The 20,912-nt window shown below is 37.5% G+C and overlaps 1 protein-coding gene across 3 annotated transcripts in view; it reads right to left on the bottom strand.

The window, feature by feature from the left end:
• MACC1 (MET transcriptional regulator MACC1) overlaps nucleotides 1-20,912 on the bottom strand; it is a 486,000-nt gene that overhangs the window by 157,734 nt on the left and 307,354 nt on the right. The gene's annotated exons all lie outside the window — the stretch shown is intronic.

The raw sequence follows: 20,912 nt of genomic DNA, 5'->3' as shown, positions 1-20,912 counted from the left end.
TAAAATTAGAGGTGCAATAATTTCTTCACTGCTTTACAATACTGGAAACAAAAACTGTTAAAAATGAACAAACAAAAACTAAGAAATGTGTTTTCTCCATTTGTTCACACAGTATCTGTCTCTACCTTTTATTTCCAATTAGAAACAGCCCAGCACATGGATAAAGACAAGTACTAGTCTAGACCCAAAAACCTAATGTTAGGATTCAGCTAAAGTAAGCAGATGGCAGAATGGTGATAAAAGAGAAATTTCTTTTCCCCTTTCTGCACTTTATCTCCATTCTACCTCCATTCTACATGCCACCTCCTTAAGGAACACGGGCATGGCACAACCTACTTGATCCACTCAGAGTTCTTCTGAGGTTCCCCCTTGGGCCAACCCACAACAAACTGAGTCATTCTATTTTCCTTTACAAGTCCCCCAATTTTCTGACTAGAACCTAACTTACGTCATTATATGTCATTTATGTTCATTTTTATTCCTTATGTCATTTATATTACTTCCAAAACAAATGGCTCTCCATTTCCCCAAATCCTACAGATTTTTTTCTTCATGCTGTTTCTTCTCCCTGAAATAGTCTTTGCCCACCTTTAAATGTTCAGATCTTTCCTTTCTTTCAAAGCTCAGTGAAAAAACATTCTTCTCCAAGACGCCCTCCCCAGTCTGCCCTAATCTGAATTATTCTCTCTTTCCTAATAAATTCCAAAATACTTTATCTAGTCCTCTCATAATAGATTTTTATACCGTTTCATTGTTATGTGTGTGTGTATATGTGTGTGCACACACATGGGGTATTACCTATAATTGGAAGGTGAGACCTCATTTTATTCCCACCTCCTTAACTTAGTAATTTACATGTAAATGTTACTGATAAACAATCAATGAGTGAAATAACTGAGATATTAACTCTAAACTGGATGCTAATAGCATCTTTATCTCTCCCAGGAAATATGTGCATTTAAAGAAGTCTCTAAATGCCTAGAAGGAATACTGTCACCAGAATGCCCCAGTGGACTAGACTGGTGTGGCTTCTACAACCTTTATTTGCAGAACAGGTATTAAGGTATTAAGTCCATCCTGTTTAATCCTTGATGGTACATAAAATAAAGGCTTTCCTGGATCAGTAGTAATTGCTTCACCAGCTCTGCCTCATGCTGTGCACTTGGCTTTCTATAGTTTCCCAAGGACTGGCCCTGAGTCCCATGACTACCTCTTGAAGACCTAGCCCTACCTCCCTCTATGATTTTTTAAAATTTATTTATTTTTACTGAAGTATAGTCAATTATAGTGTGTCAATCTCTAGTGTACAGCACAATGTCCCAGTCATGCATATATATCCATTTTCATATTCTTTTTCATTAAAAGTTATTATAAGATATGGAATATAGCTCCCTCTGTTATAGAGATGCGACTTGTGTTTTTATCTATTTTTATGTATAGTAGTTAATATTTGCAAATCTCAAACTCCCAAATTTATCCTTTCCCACCACCTTTCCCCTGGTAACCATAAGATGGTTTACTATGTCTTTGAGTCTGTTTCTGTTTTGTAGATGAGTTCATTAGTCTCATCTTTTTTCTTTTTTTTAGATTCCACATATGAGTGATATCATATGGTATTTTTCTTTCTCTTTCTGGCTTACTTCAGTTAGAATGACAATCTCCAGATCCATCCATGTTACTACAAATGGCATTATTTTATTCTTTTTTATCCATCTATGATTTTTGATCATAAGCTCCAGCATTTCTGGCTCCCTTCCCCTATAATCTAATCTCCCAGCTCTGAATTTGAAACTCTGCCCTTTAGACTCCTTTAAGCAATTCTTAATTACTAATGTCTCCCATCCAGGAAGGGAATTCTCTCAGTAGTTGTTAGTTCCTCACATCTCTGCTTCTATGGGATTCTCCCAGTCCTCACACACTTCACTATGTCTTGTACTCTCAGCCACTGTGGAGGAAGTGAGCCTTCTAGATACTGTTGACACACAATGAGATTTCTAAGAACTATCAGATGCAAAGGCAGGCTGGTGAAGGTGATTGCTGTCTGAAAAGTCTTCCCAACTCTATAACATACCATAAGGACTGCTAGCCCCTGAGCTAGTCCCTGAGCCTGCATGTGAATATAATCTAAGCTATCTAAATTTGGGCAGGGAGTTTATCTTCAACACACAGCTCAGGGTTGCTTCCTTAAGGAAGTCTTTTCTGATCCCTTTATCCCTTCCTTTTCCCCTTATATGTTTCCTGTACTAACTTACTCAAGTATCTGACTGGGTTGATATTTTGTTCACGTTAATCCAAGATGTTTTCACTTCTCCCCTGAAATCATGATCACCTGCAGCCAAGATATTTATTATACCTAAAAAATAAGTAGGATATGGACATGTTATTTCCTGACAGAAAGAAAGTATGGAAAGCCAGCCTCTTCCAGCCCAGTGTATGGGAAGAAGAGAGCCAAAGGGTGAGTGGAACTCTAAGGGGACTTTAGTTGAAATATTCTGATAGGTACTGAAAAATAAAATATATCAGGAGTAGGGCCTCAGTGTTCATTTACATAGCCAACACCACTGTATTCTTTGACCACTTGGGAGAGCTAATCAGAGACTAACTATCCCCACATTCTTCATTGTGGGAATGAGAAGGTGCCAAGAAGGCAAATGAACTTGCAGATGCTAGAGGTTGGGACAAAGAAGCTACATTATGATTTTGTGACTCGAAAAAAATGAATCATCCATCAATGGATGACACATTTGTACAACATTCCAAAAAGACCTGTTGGTCAAGCACCAGAGTCAAAGCAAACTTCTCCACAGCAGGTGACTAGCCAGCACGCAGATGGCATCACTTGGTTTCAGACCCCCTTTTTTACCCCATACAATAGTGTTACATCTCTTACTGCACACTCAGGTACCATCTTAGAGAGAAATTGGAGAAAGAGGAGAAATTGAAAGACTGAGAGTATAAAACGAGTCACCCAAAAGATTATTTAAGCCAAAAGAGACTGTGATGTGTTGTGAGTTTAAAATCTGCCTCACCCCATCCAGCCTCTAATGGTGACAATGAACATAGAAGCTAAAATGCCAATGATTCACTGTCCCGTCCAGATAAGGGAGAAGGCAAAGCACTTAGAGTGGCTAATCAAACACAGTTATCTGGGACCTGGAATTAGGAACTGGTGACACAAAAAAGCAAAGACAAAGGAGAATCTACTCTCAAAATGAACATAGGCAGCTGTGCAAACAATGTCCTGCTCTGGATATGTCTACTGGGGCCATGGAGAATAGAGCTTAGGACTCTTGTAATGGTCACATAATTGTGATTTCTAGGGCTTAGCAGAAACAACTAATTTATCCAGTAGCATTATTTTGGCCGCTGCTCTGGCCTCACAAGCAATGTCCCTGGCTCTCCAGCCCTCTCAGCAATTGTGGGACTGGAGTTTGGTGTGTTGCTCTTCAATTTAATCAGTCGAAATCATTTGCTATTGCTTAAGAACTCTGATGGATATATACATCTAACGTACATCACTGTAACAGATATCACCTCTGCCTACCCGACTTTACTCAGACTCCATCTGATCGAGGACTGGATCTTATTTAACCTCTAAATATCTAAAAGCTCCACAGTGCTTGGCAATGGTACACATTTGTTGACCTAAACTGAACTGACCAGTAAAATGAGGAAGCCTTGCTTACAGTTCTTCTAACTTAAAGATTCTCTGATCACATGGAAGCTGTCAGTTGCTCATTAATGCAGAGGTAATTTTTACTCCTAAAGCTACATCTGATTTTGAATTTAGACTTTACTCCCTTTCTGTATCTGCTAGGGAGCAGAGCTAGTGACTTCCTGCACCCAGAAGGGGAAATTAAACACAAAAAGTGCTTTGAATATGCCTGGAGTGTTACTTAATAATTAAAAGGGGATTTTCTTGGTATCCTTTAATGACCTATATTAAATGTCACTTATGTTGGTCCCTTTAGTACAAATATACCAGAAAAAGTGATAGGAAACAGCCATATTCCCCACATACTCAGATTTTTCCCCATATGAAGCTATCTTGGAAAAAGAAAGGCCACAATGGTAAGCTTATAAGAAAGTTCCCCCTGGTGTTTTTCTCTGACCTGTTTCAGTATGTATTGACTCTTAGACCCTTGGGCTGCCTGTGACATCCATTTTCTGGGTCACTTTGTCCCTGAGTCAAGATCACATTGTAACTTTCCAAAAACATTTAACTCTGTGCATTTAGCAGTTAACTTCAGTGAGTATCTCAAATCATAGTAAAATGTTAGGGCCAAAGTTAATTTAGGTCAGATTGATCCTAATTTTCCTAGATTAAGAAAGTGAGCCAAGTTGTTCTTACAATTTCATGTTTTCCTTCATTACATCTTTCTGGCTCCTTACTCAACCAGAAGATGAATCATCCGTAAATTGACCTCCACCAAATTGTAATTTAGCACTTAGTTGCTGTTTTCTTTCACTTGTTGCTTTCAGAACAACACACAAAGGAATATAGGCCAACTCTTCACATGATCATAAAATGTTTCCATGCTGCACTTTTGTTACTAATCAACAACAGAGAATGCTCTGCGCAGTTTTTACTGGAACGCCTGTGGATTATTTGCCTCATAACGATAACCTAAAGAGTTGTCCATTTGTTGACGTCTCTGTATTCTGACTGGTAAAATTGCCACTTTCATACCAAGATCACCCTGGAAAAATCTTCAGCTGTTTTTACGCCAACTTCCCTGGAGCTTCCCTGATTTTCAAAAAAATTCCCAAAGCATGTTTCTGTCACTAAGTCCTTGTAAAATCTTAATTAAAATAGTAATTTTGTGCTTTCCATTGACAGCTGTCTTTATATGTGTGTGTGTGTGTGTGTGTGTGTGCAGGCATAAAAGTTACCTCATCTACTTTTGGGGAAAAGAAGAGTTTACTGTGAGTCTCTGGTATACCCGAATGTAAATTGAGAATAAAACATCAACTTTTAATTGTATTCTATAAAGTTCACAATCTATAAACCAAGACAAGGGGATGGCAGATAGTCCTAATTCATCTGCCAATACAGTTAAGATAATATGGTTCACTATAGATATGTTTCTTGAACATTGAAAAGATTTTGCACAGGAAGACACAAAACATTTATTAATATTAATATTCATTCAAATACTTTGTGCTGTGGACACCATTATTGGAATTTTTTCAGGAGTAGTTGAATTTTTCTGTCAATTTGAAGCTCTATAAGAAAGTAGCAGTATATTTTATGTCCTGACTTTTAGTTTGTATATTCCTAATAAATATTAAACCACAGGGAGCTCTATTCTCTAACTTGGGGTTGAGAATGAACTCCACAGAGACATAGATAGGTTTACCCACAAAGTACAAAATCCCAGTGTTCTCTGGCATAGAAGAAAAGGAGAGCCTTAAGTCACTCATTCACTACCCTGTAAGGATTCCCTTTGGGATGTCAGAATCTATATAAGATTGACTACTTTTATTTCCACACATTCTCCTGGTGCTGACAAGTTCATTCCGAATGTATTTGTTTTCAATTGCTGCTGTAATAAAGTACACATAAATGTAGTGGCTTAAATTACACAAATTTATCTAAGAGGCCTGGCAGTCAGGAGGCTGATATGAGTCTCACTGGGCTAAAACCAAGGTGTCAGTTGGACCTCATGCCTTTCCTGACACTCTGGGGGATAGTCCATTTCCTTGCCTTTTTCAGCTTCTAGAGGCCACCTACATTCCTTAGCTCAGATCTCTTTCCTCCATCTTCAAAGTCAACAGTAGATGGAGTCTTCTCAAGTCACACCTTTCTGATCCTGTCGTCACATTTCACTCCCTTCCGCCCATTGCCCATCTATTTGTCTGTCTGTCTCTCAATACCTGGCAAAGCTTCTCCACAAATGACTATTGATTACATTGGAACCACCTGGGTAACCTAGGATACTCCTCCCCATCTCAAAGTACAGACCCCTAATCACAACTGCAAAGCCATTTTTACCATGCCAGGTAACATATACACAGGTTCCAGAGATTAGAGTGTGAACACCCTGGAGAGCCATTATTCTAGTTACCACATCATGTTATCACCTCAAGAAGTTCTCTACATAGTATTCTAGGCATAGAGTTGGGTCCTATACAAGTTTCTCATTGGAGCTGAGAGAAAATCTTTGTATTTGCACACAGAACCAGTGTTAGGAGAACAGGCATTAAAAAAGGCCCTGAGTACTCCAAATATCACCTGCTTCTGTACTGTCACCCATTATTTCATTATGAGAGGCCCAAGATTCAGTTTTAAAAGTGGTTTCCTCTTAAGAGCAATAAAATTATGTTAATTAAATATGTCCATGTTAAAATGGAAATACACCATAGAGGGGTTCTCACTGCAAGGATTCATCAACCAGCATTTTAGTAGGGCTTAGTTTATGAATGAGCAGAGTTAGGGAAGGATAAGAGCAGCACTAAACTGAATAGGAGTTGGCCTGTGTCAGAGAGACTATATGAAGACCTCTCATACCCATATGAAAAAAAGCACTTCTCCCTTCTCATGAAAGAATGTAGCCACAGATATAATTTCCCCTTCCTTGTAATATATGACTCTACTGCCCTGACTGACCACAGATGATTGATCACAGATGAATGGATAAAAATTGATTTCCAAACCAAAGGTGGTCATATGCAACCTAGGCCAGGGTTTTTCAAACTTATGTTTGACCTGTTTGTGAGTCATGAATCAATTCATTAACATTTTTAAGTGAAACAGAGTAAGTGGAAATGGAACAGAACAGAATGGATGGAATGAAATGGAATGAACAGAATAAGACAGACTAGACTAGACTACATTAGAATGGATCAGAGTACATTGAACTAAAAAGGGTCAGTTCTGTTTCATGAAGTATTCATTTCAGTGTGTGTGTGAACGTGTGTGCTTGTGTGTCCATGTGTATGTTTGAGTGTTGGGTCAAATATAAAATGTTTTCCTTTCTGATCACTTAGTAAAATAGTTGTCTTATGAGGTATTCTGGCATGAGGACTATCAGGTTTTTTTTTTTTTTAATATTGGGTAGTAACTAACTAACTAACTAACTGATCATATCATCTCTTTTATGCCATGCAAATAAAAAACTTCAAATAGAGCTACAGGCTCTGGTGTGTTGCAAAACCAAGATAAACACCTTGACAAGACGGAAAATAGAAACCACAAATTAGTCAAAAGCTTGAGCAATATGCAGAGACTGTGGGAGTAGAGAGCAGCAGGGTGGAGGGCTGGTGATTGACAGTTACAGTAGAAACAGCCTGAGGAAAAAGCAAAGTAAGACAAAGGCCAGTCACAGGAATGGCAGAATCACAGAGTTCCACAGTATTAGACACTCATTTATAAAGGCAAGGCAAGGTGAGCTGTTACTCATTCTCACATTCAACAAGTACTTACTGAGTGCCTACTATGTACCATGGACTGTTCTAAGACCTGGGGATACCGTGAAGAAAACAGACACAGATCCATGTCATCACAAAACCTACATTCTAGTGGCTATGTACTAAGTTACATCCTAAACTATGAGTTCTTTCTGATTATACATATGTCACAATGACTTCCTATGTTTCTTTACTTTATTTTCTTTCCTTTCAACACACCCTCTTCATTGTATTTCTTACAACATGAAAGAGCCTAATTACTGTGGTCTGAATTAAAAGTTAATTACTTACAGTTTTGCCTACAACTGGTTCTAAATGTGCAGAAGCCTCATTCCTGAGGCATGAAGTAAGAACTATCTTTTCTTGCAGATGGTACTGAGATCAAAAAAGAATGAGGTAAATTAGATATTAAAGGTTTCATTATTGCTTTTGTTTACTCATTGCAGACTGATTGATTGATTCAAGCACTCATTTAATATTGTTCCAATAAATGATTTTCTTTATAACAAGCCAACAATTACTTGTTAGTCAAAATTTGTCTAACTCTGCTAGTAGTTCTCAAGGCATATCCCTCCTCCCTTTCCAAGAAACATTCAATCATCTCTTATTTTTCTTTCATATTCTACCTCTTTCTCTTATCAGAATCCTTCCTATGCACATATCTATCAGCCTCCTTCATTTTATAAAAACAGCAAACTTTTACATCCCACTCAAGCAGCCATGATAATCTTTCCTCCCCATCACTGATAAGCTTTTGAAAGACTCTATATATACTTGCTGTCAGTTTCCTTATCTTCTCAGTCCTCAACCCTTTCTAATCTCTCTTCTGCCTCCATTAAGCAACCCTTATGGTCTATCTGTCTAAATTCAATGGATTTTTTTTTCATTCTTCAAGTTTCTTGATCTCTCAGTAGATTTTAATGCTTCTATCAGTAAAAATAGTCTAGATGATGTTACAGTGAAAAACAATTCTAAACCTTCAGGCTCCCTGTGAAAAAGGTCTCTTTCTTGCTCACTCTGTCTGCCCATTAAGGCAGGAGGGCTTTGCTCAGCTGAGTCACTCAGGGGCTTAGACTTTCAGGGCAGCCTCTAATTTGAATATTGCCTGTTGTCCTGGTAGAGGGGGACCTCTGTTGAACTACATACAGGTAATTATAGACTGTGCCCAGAATCAACACACATTTTTTTTACTCATAACTCTTCAGCCAAAACTAAATGCACAGCCACACCCATCCACAATGATCTACGAAGCAGAGCCATCTACCATGTGCCTGTAGACAGAAAGCTGGAAAAATCTGATGAGTTGGATGCAATTCCTACAGTGAGGTTCACTGATCTCTCCTTGGAACTTACTCTCCCTTGGCATGTGAGAGACCACACTCTTTGACGCTTTTCCTTTCTCTCTCTAGCTGATCTTTTTCTCTTTGCAGACTCATTCTCCTCCACTCCGCTTGTCCTAGCATATCATCTCTTCCCCTGGGCAACCTCATCTTTGCCACTGCTTCTATTACCTTCTGTACATTAATGGTTTTAAATTCATATCAGAGATTTCCTCTGAGCCCTAAACCCAGATATCCAGCTCTCCATTCTTCTTCATTTCTGTTCATCTAATCCAAAACAAAATCATAAATTTACTCCCAAATGGTTTTTTTGCTTTTTTTGCTTTTTTTGTTTCCTACCTCAGGAAGTGTCCCCATGAGCCATCCAATTTTGAAAGCCAAAATCCCAGGACAGATCCCTTGCTTCTCTCACTCTATATCTAATTCATCACCAGCCCTTGTCAGGTGTTCCTCCCAAATATAATTTATCCTGTATCCCTCTTTCCATTTTAACTGTCACTACCCTACTCCAAACTACTCACATCCCTTGCCTACAATATAACAATAGCCTAATTGGCCTCTTTTTATCCATCTTTGATGTTCTTCAATCCCTTCTTTATATTGAAAATGGAATAGTTTTTCCAAAATGTAAATACAATGCCCTCATCTTACTAGATAGCTTTCCCTTCCTCTCAGGGCAAAGCTGAAATCTCTATTTGGTCAGTAAGGCCCTCCATGGTCTCTTGAGTCCCTTCCTATCTGTCCACTCTCACACTGTTTTACTCTTAATAATTTTTTCTGCACCAGAGGAGACTTCTTTTAATTCCTAGAATTTTCAGTGTTTTCTTTCACCCAAAAGTCTGCACATTTCCTCTAACTGGAGTACTGTCCTCCTCCTTTCCCTTTAAGTCTTGCCTATCTACAGAAAAGCCTTCCTTTGAGCATCTATATAAAACTTTAAATTCCATGATAATTCTTGTGAATAATTCATGTTCATTGTTCAGGTAAGCTCCATGAGGCCAGGGCCTGTGTTTGTGTTTCTTCATCATTATTTTCCTAACTCCTGGAGTGGTGTCTGGGATATATAGGAGATGTTTGCTAAACATAGTTTGAATGTATGACTGAATGGCAAATTTTAAGTTCCTTTTGTGTACTAGGTTTTAGTGGAAACAAAATTTATCTTTGTTTAAAGTTGCTTCAAAAAAGAGAGAGTGAGTGAGGTCCTTATCACTAGGGAAATTTATAAAGAAATACTTTTTTAGGACTGGATGGGGCTTTTGCTAAAATGTACTTGTTTATGGGATTATTAGTGATAACCTCATTAACAAAAGAGGCACATTTGCTCATCTTTTCCCAATTATATCTCATGGACATTCTCCTAACATAATACTTAGGGTAGAGGCCAGATACATAGCCAGATGGCCACTGCTGAAAAAGAACAACTAACTGGAACACTATTAAAGTGATTTCCCCTCTTTTCATTTCAAAAGAAATTTACAAATTTCCAAAGCCAGAGTTTAAAGTCATGGATGCCATATTAAATAAATACAGGTCTACAGATTTCACTGATTTTCTGGGAAATGAATTAACCAGTCCCTGCCCATTAAGTTATTAAGGGAAAATTCTGCCCTAAATTCCAAGCTGATAATTATAGGTAGTTATCCTAAGGTCTAATGCTGTCAGTAAGAAGGAAATAATTCATCTCAATTTGGACAAATATTAACTCTTTAAAGTTGCTAAGTCTCCTCTGTTGGAATTTTAAATGCTATTTAACAAATATGTTTCTTCTCACCTGAAGGGTATAGTTTGTATTTGAAATAGAATAATCAATTTTTCAATAATGGACCAGGCACCAGAAATTTTGTATTTTTAAAATTCAAATCTATGTTTAAAGTACATGTGTAATCAATAAGGAATTTGAAAATGAACATGACTAAAAAAATCAGTATATGTAAGAAAGACAGAATATCAAATATGTTTGAGATTAAAATAAGAGGGATATTATTTACATTAATTACTTTGTGTAATTAAATTATTCTGAATTTTCCTTAGCACTTAGAGCATTAATTTCTTGGAGACACCTAATTAGTGAATTTTGTTGCTATTATAAGAACACTATTTCCTTCTATTATCTAATCTATAAAATAAGTATTATATAAATTTATAAAATAGATTTGCTCCTATTCCACTTGCTTTTACAGAAGAATAATAGTTTATTAATTTTCTAGGACAGGCCTGCTGCACAAGATTTTAATGATGGCCATGTCACTCATGAGTATCATGGAAGGTATTAGAAAGACACTAGAATAGAGTCTAAAAAGAGATTCTTACTATCAAAGAGTTAGTCAGAATTTTTCAAGTTTAAGACTACTGTTATTTTGCAAATTCATACATTATTTATACGTATAACACACAACAATGTATCAGGCACTGCAACAAACTGAGACTCAAAGGATTTAAGTGAATCTTCTTAGTGGATGAACCAGGCTAAACCCTGGGTCTCTAGGCTCTTTATTCAGTGTTCTTTCCTCTTCACCATGACATTTAAGATAATCTTTCTGGAATTATCAATGTTTCAACACTCTGGAAATTGTAATATTGCATATTTTAAAATAAATGTGTTTTTTTTGTATAAGTGGTTGAAAGTAACCATTTAGTAAAAGGGAAAGAATGATTTTGAAAAAAGTATTTGAGGATCAAAAACACTTTAGGGAAATGCTTTAGGATTCCAAAGAAGAAATTAAAAAGAGAAATGTCCCTTTCATATTCACTGATGAGTAGGTGAAAGTAAAAATTCTGAAATGTGAAAGAGTTCTGGGATTCATTTAGATATATATGCTCGTATTTCCAAAAGGTAAACCACATAATATAGAAGAACTTTTCTGGCCAATTTAATAGCCTTAGGAGGATAGTTTGTGGTATCACCACAGAATTTCCTTGTATATTCATGCTGCTGATATTGATTTGCCTATTGGTCTCTCTCCTGGCCAACTTTTCCAACATCAACGAGAATGTGGGTGTAGCAAAGAAATACTAGATTTGAAAGTGATTGAAAGTGATTTCCAAAGAATCGTTCTATGCATTATCTCTTTTTAGGAGGTATAGGGGTGGCACTGGGTAATCGACAGATCACTGCTTGAATACACTAAGAGTCTTGCTATTTCTTAACAATTATAAACTATAGAGAATATAACTATTATCTCACACAAAAGTCAGAAACATCTATGCTAATTCTGTCATGGGATTGTTCCAGGAGAATGAAAATGCAAACCTTCCTTGATTAAAGAATGATCCATTGGATGATGAGATCCTTCTCATCACTTCTCTATAATCACTCTCCAGTTTTCCTTTCCCAACTAAGCACTGATCCCAGGGCTTTCAGATTGCCCTAAAAAGGAAACTCTTCTTATGTAAATCCAGAGAAGTTAACAAATCATTAGTAGCTAGTGGTTTCTATTAACATCGTATTAATGCCCCTAAATGTTAAGGAGACTTTGTTCGGCTGGTCTAAAAGCTTAACCACTATTTCCAACATTGTTTCTTAGAGAAGCTGCATTCCACTCCAAAAAAATCGACTCACACATAGTTCATGTGGATTTTTTTAAGTATACATGGTTTAAGCCCTAGAATGATATGAATAATAACAGTAAAGTATGAGAGTGGTTGGAAGGACTAGACAGCATTTCCAACCATTCTTCAAATGCTTGTGGAATTTTTGTAATTTTGCTCTAGTAGATAAAACACTAACATAGGAATCTAAAAAACTGGATTCATGTCCCAGCTCTTCCATTTACTAAGCTGTATGACTTTAATCCAAGACACTTAACCTAAATTACATTTTCTCAGCTGGAAAAGGGTGTAATTTCAGTCCCATAACAACTCAGGGTTGTGAGGCAGCATAGAGCAATTGAGTGACTTGGACTTTGAAGTGAGACAAATGTGGGTTTGGATTTTATCTCTACCACTTACCATGTTAGAGAACTTCTCTGAGACTCAGTTTCTTACCTTTCAGGAATTGGGGGAGGATTTAAAATAATATGTGCCTCATCAATTCTGGGCCAATCAATAATCACAATGATCATAAAAGATATGGAAGGTGCCTGAAAACTGTAGAGTGTAGCCTAATATAAAGTATTATATTATTAAATATATGAATATGTATAGCCATTATGCAATTTCAATCACAACTTGAAATCATAATGTATACTGCACTTAATGCTTATTTATTATCTGTCTTCCTGACTACAATGATTGAATACAGGCCATGTGAAGTCAGTGGCTTTGTTTAACTTGATTATGACTTTATTCCCAGTCCTTACAACAGTATCTGGCACATAGGAGGCACTTGGTAATATACTAACACTCACATAGCACCCATGTACCAGGCATCTCATCTCCATAACAACCCTGTGATCTAGATACTACTACCAGCCATAATTTACAGATAAGAAAACTGTGGCCTTGATCACTCTCACAACCGGTAAAGGGCAGAGGCAGGATTTGAACCCAGTCTAGCTCCAGAGTCCATTCTCTTAAATGCTATATTTTACTAGAGATAATATTTGTTGAATAAATGAGTGAACCCCTACTTCTTCTACAATTGCTTGTTAATAACAAACCATAAAAACATTAAGAATACAATGTTGGTTAAACCTGTTTTATGAAGAAGGATGGCCATTTCCTTTTGTCTTCAAACAAAGTGACCAGACCTTGGAGCAATAATGGGGATATTGGCCCATTTTCTGAACATACCTAAGGCCAGACTACACAGGGCAGTTAGGGACAAAGCAGTGGCTCACTAAGTCTTAGTTGGCTTTGGGAAAATGATTTGCAGCATTTTCTCCTCCAATTCAATCTGCAGAGTATATTTATACTCCAGGTAAACTGGGGTGATAAACTTTGTTCACTGGAGAAGTCTGGCAGTTGGGGCTCTCTCTCCCAAGGACTAGAACCCAAGGAAGCTGCTGGAACTATTGCCAAATCTAGGAAGTAAAAAATCACAATTCCTAGGTTGTATTTTGGCTTCTTATTCTGGGTGTTCACTAACATTTGGATTTTTCATTTTCTCTACCCGGATAGCCTTGATAGTCTTTGTTATCAAAATCAGTTCATGTCCAGAAGAGCTGTGAACCAGCTGTGTAGCTTTATAGAATACCGACCTTCTCAGCCTCAATTTCCTTAATGATACTTGTCTTTTCTAATTTACAGGTCTGTTTTGTGTCAGTATGAAATAATGCATCAAGATCTATAAATTGCTATGCAAATGTTAAGGAATGTTTTTTCTGTTCTGGCATCATGGTTAAAGGCAGGGCCCTGGCACAGCATGACCTGGTTTGAATCCCTCCTCATGACCCATGTGATCTATGACCCTCCTGTGCCCTCATCTCAAAAGTGACGGCAATAATACCTACATCATTCAGATTTTGCAAGTGTTAGCTTTAACACATGTAAAGTTCCATAACAATGTCTGGCATGCGAAGACAATGTCATAATAAATGTTAGTTATTATTATTTCTAAAAATTGGCACACTTTACTGAGATATAAATATATGTGAGCTTTTCTTACCTCCTAAAAAATCTTTTCATTCTGGTCTATTTCACCTTCCTTCAGCACCTGAATATGAATGTTTTTACACTTATAAATAACTTCTAATAGTCCCAATTATGAATATTCATAAAGGACCCTAAAGGGTCTCAAAAACATAATAACTCATCATTTTTCAGAGGCCTGTGTCTGACTCTTGTGCTCTGTAAAGACTCACATGCTAAGGTAAGAGTGAACCTAATGGTCTAGTGAAGTTATATCTCAATCCAGTTCTTTGTTTTCTGCCACTCTTCACATAATTTATGCAGGCTTATTAAAGCTTTCCATTGCAGTTTAATGCATTTGGTGTGTAGGTGGATGGGTGGGGGAATGATAGAGACTTGGATTACATGCTAAATTGTTATTTACAAATTTGATTTTTCTAAAAAACCTTGGTATCTGTTACTAGTGACAGCAGTCAACTTGATCTGTAGAGTAATAACATACTTTAGGTCTGGATTTTTATTCCCAACTATTTCTAGGAATTTTTACCTAGATTCATTGGGAAATGTAACTACATTATTATAAAATTAGCTTCTTCCTCCAAAATGTGTCTTCCTTTCTGTCCTCCCTCTTCATAAATGACATCATCATTCACTCCACTGTGTGGCTACTATCTGAACATCCACACTGACTCCTCTCTCACTCAACATGCGAAGTTTTCCAAGTCCTCTTGATTCCATTCCCAAAATATATCTAAAGTGAAGGTATTAATCATTCACTTTCCAGTCCCTCCCTTTCTTAGATTAGATTCTTATGGCCACATGGGAACTGTTGCTGGTAGTCACCTAAGCAGGCTACCTGTCTTGAATATCTCACATTCTGGTTATATCACCTCCCTACTCAAAACCTTTGAAAGCTCCCTTCTTCCTAGAGTATATGCCAAAGCTCCTTCTTAGCATGGCATCCAGGGAGCTTCACAATCCAAAATGACATATATTTCCAGTGCATCTGTACCATCCCCTTCATGTACGCTCCACTATAGTCATATTGGGACCCCTCATTCTTTGCGTGCAAGTTTTCCTTTGTTCATATATCTTTGCCTTCACTTAATTTGTTCTTTCTGCCTTTCTTGCCCATCTTTGTTTATCCTTCAAAAACTCTATTCATCATACAAAAACATCTCCTTCTCAGGGAAGTCTGCCTGACATTTCCTTCCTTTCTTTTTGAGGAATACATTCCTCCAGCTTCTGTGTTTCCATGGCAATAGAAGAGCCATTACTACATTGTTTTAAACTTGCTGTTAAAATGTTTATGTTTATTAAGCTAAATTATCAGCTTATTACAAAAAAGTGTTGTTTCTTTCCTCTAGTCCCTAAATCCCTCGAAAACAGTACTTGAGGCAAAGCTAACCTACTAACATTTTATTGGGAAATATAATCCCAAGGAAACAAGAATAGAAGAGAAAGTGAAGTGATGTAGGAAAGGAGTGAAGCAAATACCAGGTGATTTGTTGCTGAACTGACCACATAGAACCACTGTTATCTCAGACCAAGCCATCTAGAAAAGAAAGGTGAGCAATTTATCTATTTTATCTATTTATTCTTCCCTTCTTCTCTCTTTGATTAGTGAAGAGTCATCCCACGGGGCATTAACTCCCATATCTCCAAAATGTGTTGCCTAGTCCCTTAGGGCAGCTGCTAGACAAACCTGTGCTTCCATGGGTCCAATCAGATTGGATCTAAGTACAGGGAATGAACCATAATAGTTCCTTCAATACAGTTCTCATCTCTGCTCAAGAAAGGCAGAGATAACTCATGTTGGTCAGAAATGACTGTAATGGCCTAATGACTATAGGAGAAGTTTAAGCCATAAGAGGACAGGTGATGCCAAGAAAATCTAGGTGGTGGGGACACATAAACTGGGTCCAGTGCACTTCTCTTTGTGTCCTGGTGCATGGCATGGTTAATGTTAAATAAGTGTTTCCTGCCTGGGGAATAGCATGGTCGTCATCTTCACCATTATCAAACGTAACCTGAGGAAAAGCCAGCTTACTTACATTTAACTTGGTACATTCAGAATAAAGTAACATGTATTGGTTACCACTAAGTACTAAATATTACTAGAGCCCTTCACCTTCTTAATATGAATCTTTTATTCTGATCCTGATTTTATAGATGAAGAAACTGAGTTAGTGAATTTCTCATCCAAGGTCACACAGCTAGTAAGTCATAGAGTCAAGATACCATCCCAGGTAGCCTAACTCCAGAGTCTCAGCATTCCCAAGTGCTATTCAGTTTTCCCCAAATATCCCCTCATATCCAAGTGCGACTCTGTTCTGAAGAAGAAAGGCAAAACTAAAGTCAAAGATGAGCATAGCTCACATCTTTGTTTATTCAAAAATACACAATCACTCTAGCAACTTCCTCTACAATACCTGCAACAATGCAGAACTTCACAACCACCCTCAAATCCACTGTGGTGCATATAAGCTGTGACATTTACAGTCAAAAGAATTCACCACTATAGAGTTCAACTGTTTTTCATTCCCAGATTAAGAGAGGACAAGCAATTGATCAAAGCTCCTGTTTCAGAAATCAAATCATTCTAAATGAAGTAAGCCAGAAAAAGAAAGAAAAATACCTTATGATATTATTTACATGTGGAATCTAAAAAAAAAAGACAAATAAACTTATATACAAAACAGAAACAGACTCACAGACATAGAATATAGACTTGCGGTTGCCAGAGGGGAGGAAGGTGGGAAGGGATAAAGTGGGAGTTCGAGATTTGCAGATATTGAATGGTATATATAAAACAGATAAACAAGTTTATACTGTACAGCACAAGGAAATATATTCAATATCTTGTAGTAGCTAACAGTGGAAAAGAATATGCAAATGAATATATGTATATTCATATATGACTGAAGAATTGTGCTGTACACCAGAAACTGACACAGCATTGTAAATTGACTATAACTCAATAAATTAAAAAAAAAGTTTTGAAGTGTCTGTAGATTGACTTGCTGTTGAATTCACAACTGGCTGTTTACGTTTTCCTGGGAAGGAGGGTCGAGTGCCCTCTGCTTGTGCGTAGGTTCTGACATGTAATTGAATTTCTATAGTGATCAGGTATCACCTAACTGCCTTTCCTCACAGGGCAGCCACTGTGATGTCCCCATATAAGCCTCTGAACCATCTGCAGGGGAGAAAAGCATGAAGTTGATTTCAATGCTTATTAAGTAATTAGCCAAAGAATCCCACTGCTGTCACATTCTAGTATAGCTCTCCAAGGGAAGCATATTTAATCTCAAAAACATTATCTGCAAGAAGCCACTTGGTGTATCTGAATTACAAATTCAGCATCATGTCCACCATTGTTTGATTTACAAAATTTACCTCTCTTAGCAGTCTTGGTGAATTCTAAATCTCCATCCCTTAAATTATGTAGCAAAAAAATTGCCAAGCCACTATCCAAGTTCTAATCTTGCCCTTTCCACTAGTACAGATGTTTCAGTGTATGCAAGAAACACAAAGTGTTGTAGCTGGATTCAGAAATAAAATGTGTTTTAACATATAGTTGCTTGTTTACCAGAAAAAACAAGATAGTAACAGGATGGATACAAATCCCAGTGACTGCATAAATTTAAGATCTCAACACTGCATTTGACAGATAGCTATATTTATCAATGATGAATTGAAAAGGCACAGAATTTTCATATAATGTTTAATGTTTCAGCCATATTCTATGTGTCCTTCTGGCCTATTATTTGAATGTTGAATCAGATAAATGTGATTTATAATCCAGGCTTCAGCACTGACTGGTAGCTGAAAGCAACTTCCCAATCTAAGCTTCCTTTGACCCATCTATTAAACCGAAGTAATAAAATTCCCTACTTTGTAGGGCCTCTGTGAAGGTTAAATGACTAATACTTATAAAGCACTTAGTATGTCTCACTCAAAGCTATTTCACAATTTTCACCCATATAGATACCGGAGATTTCTTGAAAATACACACTGACTTTAATTTTTATACCTACTATTTATATTTTTTCCTCTCTCAATAATATTTAAGAACTTAAGGACAAGGAACTGAATGTCAACTGAATGAACATAAAGAAAGAATGTGTAAAGACAACACTAGCATCTTATTGAAAATAAAACTTTAAAAATCAACACAGAAAAATTCATTGAAGTTCTGAAAATTCAAAGGATCTCTGAACTAGAAAGCTATAAGCCTTCAGTCTTAGAAAATCCTAAAGATTTGATGGGGAGAAGAATGACAAAGAAGAGCCCATTAAGAAGAAAAATAAGGAAGTCACAGAGTTTTTAAAAAGAATTAGAACACAGTGGCATGGTGATTTGAACATGAGATATTTTCAGAAGAAAGTTTCTTCGTCTATTTAAAGAGATATTCATTGAATGTGTAATAGAAAAACAAGGTGATAAGGCATGTTCTCTGCTTTTAAGTGAATCTCAATACCATAACAAGGTTATTCTAATGGGAATTCATGCAAGAAACGAGGGGCAAGAAGAGAGAGCACCTCCATCGACTTGGCAAGGAGATGGTAGTCAAAGCAGCCACAACAAAGGAGGTAAGAGGTAGACCGACCTATAAAGATAAGCAGTAATTGGCCGGGCAGAATGAAGGACAGGGCATTCCAAGCAGACAGATCTGTGTGCACAAAGCCCCACGGAGGCTTGAAATAACCTGGCATCCTTGAGGAATTGCAAGTTTGAGGTCAAGTTGAAGCACACCATGTGAATCAAAGAATGAGCAGTAGTTCTTCCTTCGAGACATTTGTCCCCTCTCTGAGTTCTTTTCAGAAAGTTCATTTGCCTATATTTCTGTTGTGTGTTTTAGGTAGTCAAGTCTCAGCTTAAATGTCACCTCTCTAGGAAACTTTCTCAGATCATACGGCTTAATTTAGCCACCCTGTCATTCTCAAGCAAATGACCCAATTTTCATTCTGTGATCAGCATTTACTAATATTTTTAAATTTCCCATATGGCTTATCTGTTTTTTTATAGACTATTTGTTCATAATAGTTTCATGAAGAAAAGCACCCTACCTTGTTCATCATAGTGTTGCCACTGCCTAGAATTCTGCCTACCACAAAGTAGACACTCAATAAATATTTGGTTAATGAGTGAAGTAGGCTAGACTGGAAATGTAAGCAAGGGACAGAGTATGGAGGAATTTGTGAGCCATCATAAGGATTATTTGTGTTCAATAGGTGGAGAGGACCCACTCATGTTTAATAAATAGGAAAAAATATAATTAACTTCTTACTAGAAGTTCATTCTCATGATTATGCAGGGGATGCATTTGAGAGAAATGAGACTAGTGTGAAATCTACTGATAGCTACAGTCATGAAGGCAAAGATGTGACTGATTGAAAACAATTTTTAATTGGAAGAACCTATGGGTAAGGAGGAGACCTGAGAGGGAGAGAAGAATCTAGGTTGACTCTCAGGTTTATGACATGTACACAATACAAGTGCTTGATAATCAAGTTTTCTAAGTTTTAAGAATCAATAGTGCTAAATGAAGGAGAAAGTGTGCAAAGAAAATGAAAGGGAGGGAAAGTTGTGGCAATGTAGAAGTCACTGGTGACATTCCAGAGCACAGATGGGCTGGGGTATAGGTCTCATGTACTACCAACAGTAAATGAATAGTGATGGTTGTTGGTGGCTGCTTCTCTTTTCACCTCTGGCTTCACCCTGTACTACCAGGGGATTCTCACAGCCTTGTGTGAACACATAGCACATAGGAGCAAGCTTTGTCTACATCCCTCATAGGAATCTTTCCCTGGTCACCTGTCATGCAACAAGTACAGACACCAGCAACAGCACGATGCACTTCAGAAGACAGTCTAAGAAGCACATAAGCACCTTTCTTTCCACACAAGCCTTAGAAGCCGGCTTGGGGTCAACTGGACAGTGAATTCCAGAGTCCTGGGTTCTTGGATAAGAGGGTGTCATGGGCTCTACCTGGTCCATCCCTATGGCCTTGGAGATTCTCTGACCGGTAGGGAGAAGCACAGCTGGAAGAGGACCAGAACATGGGGTCCAGGGCAGAGGCCACTTCTACCTGGGTCTAAAGGCAGTATGGATTGCAGGAGAATCTCCAGAACCTATATTTTATCATGTTGAAACACCACAAAAATAAAACTTAGAAATTTCCCTCCCTACTCACTCATTGTGGGCACCAGTCACCTTGGCCAGGAGGAATGTGGTCAACTGTTTAACGTAACCTAGGTGTATGGTGCATCCTGAGGGAGGGGTGTGAAACCTATTCTCTGAGAAGGGAGGAGTGGTGGATGTTAGGTGAAATAAGATGAGGGATGCTTAGGGGCAATGACTTATATATGTACTATAGATGGACATAAAGCCTGATTCCAGGGTGTTATGGAGGGGAAAGCAGAAAGGAATTGGAACATATAAAGCAAGTCTGGCCATGAAAAAAGGAAAACTATAACTACAGCAAAGAAACAAGGGTGAAGTCTGATGATAGCTTTTCCAGATAGAGAAAACCTGTGCAAGTTTGAATGTAAGGAAGAGAGCTTCAAACTTTAATGTACATATAAGGCTTGCTGTTAAAATGTAGGTTCTAATTCAGCAGGTCTAGGGATGGAGCTTGAAATTCTGCATTTC

The sequence above is a fragment of the Vicugna pacos genome, chromosome 7 (genome assembly GCF_048564905.1).
Source record: "Vicugna pacos chromosome 7, VicPac4, whole genome shotgun sequence".
Taxonomy (NCBI): Eukaryota; Metazoa; Chordata; class Mammalia; order Artiodactyla; family Camelidae; genus Vicugna; species Vicugna pacos.
Note: the sequence above shows the minus strand (reverse complement) of the source record. Positions and strands in the feature narration are given on the sequence as shown.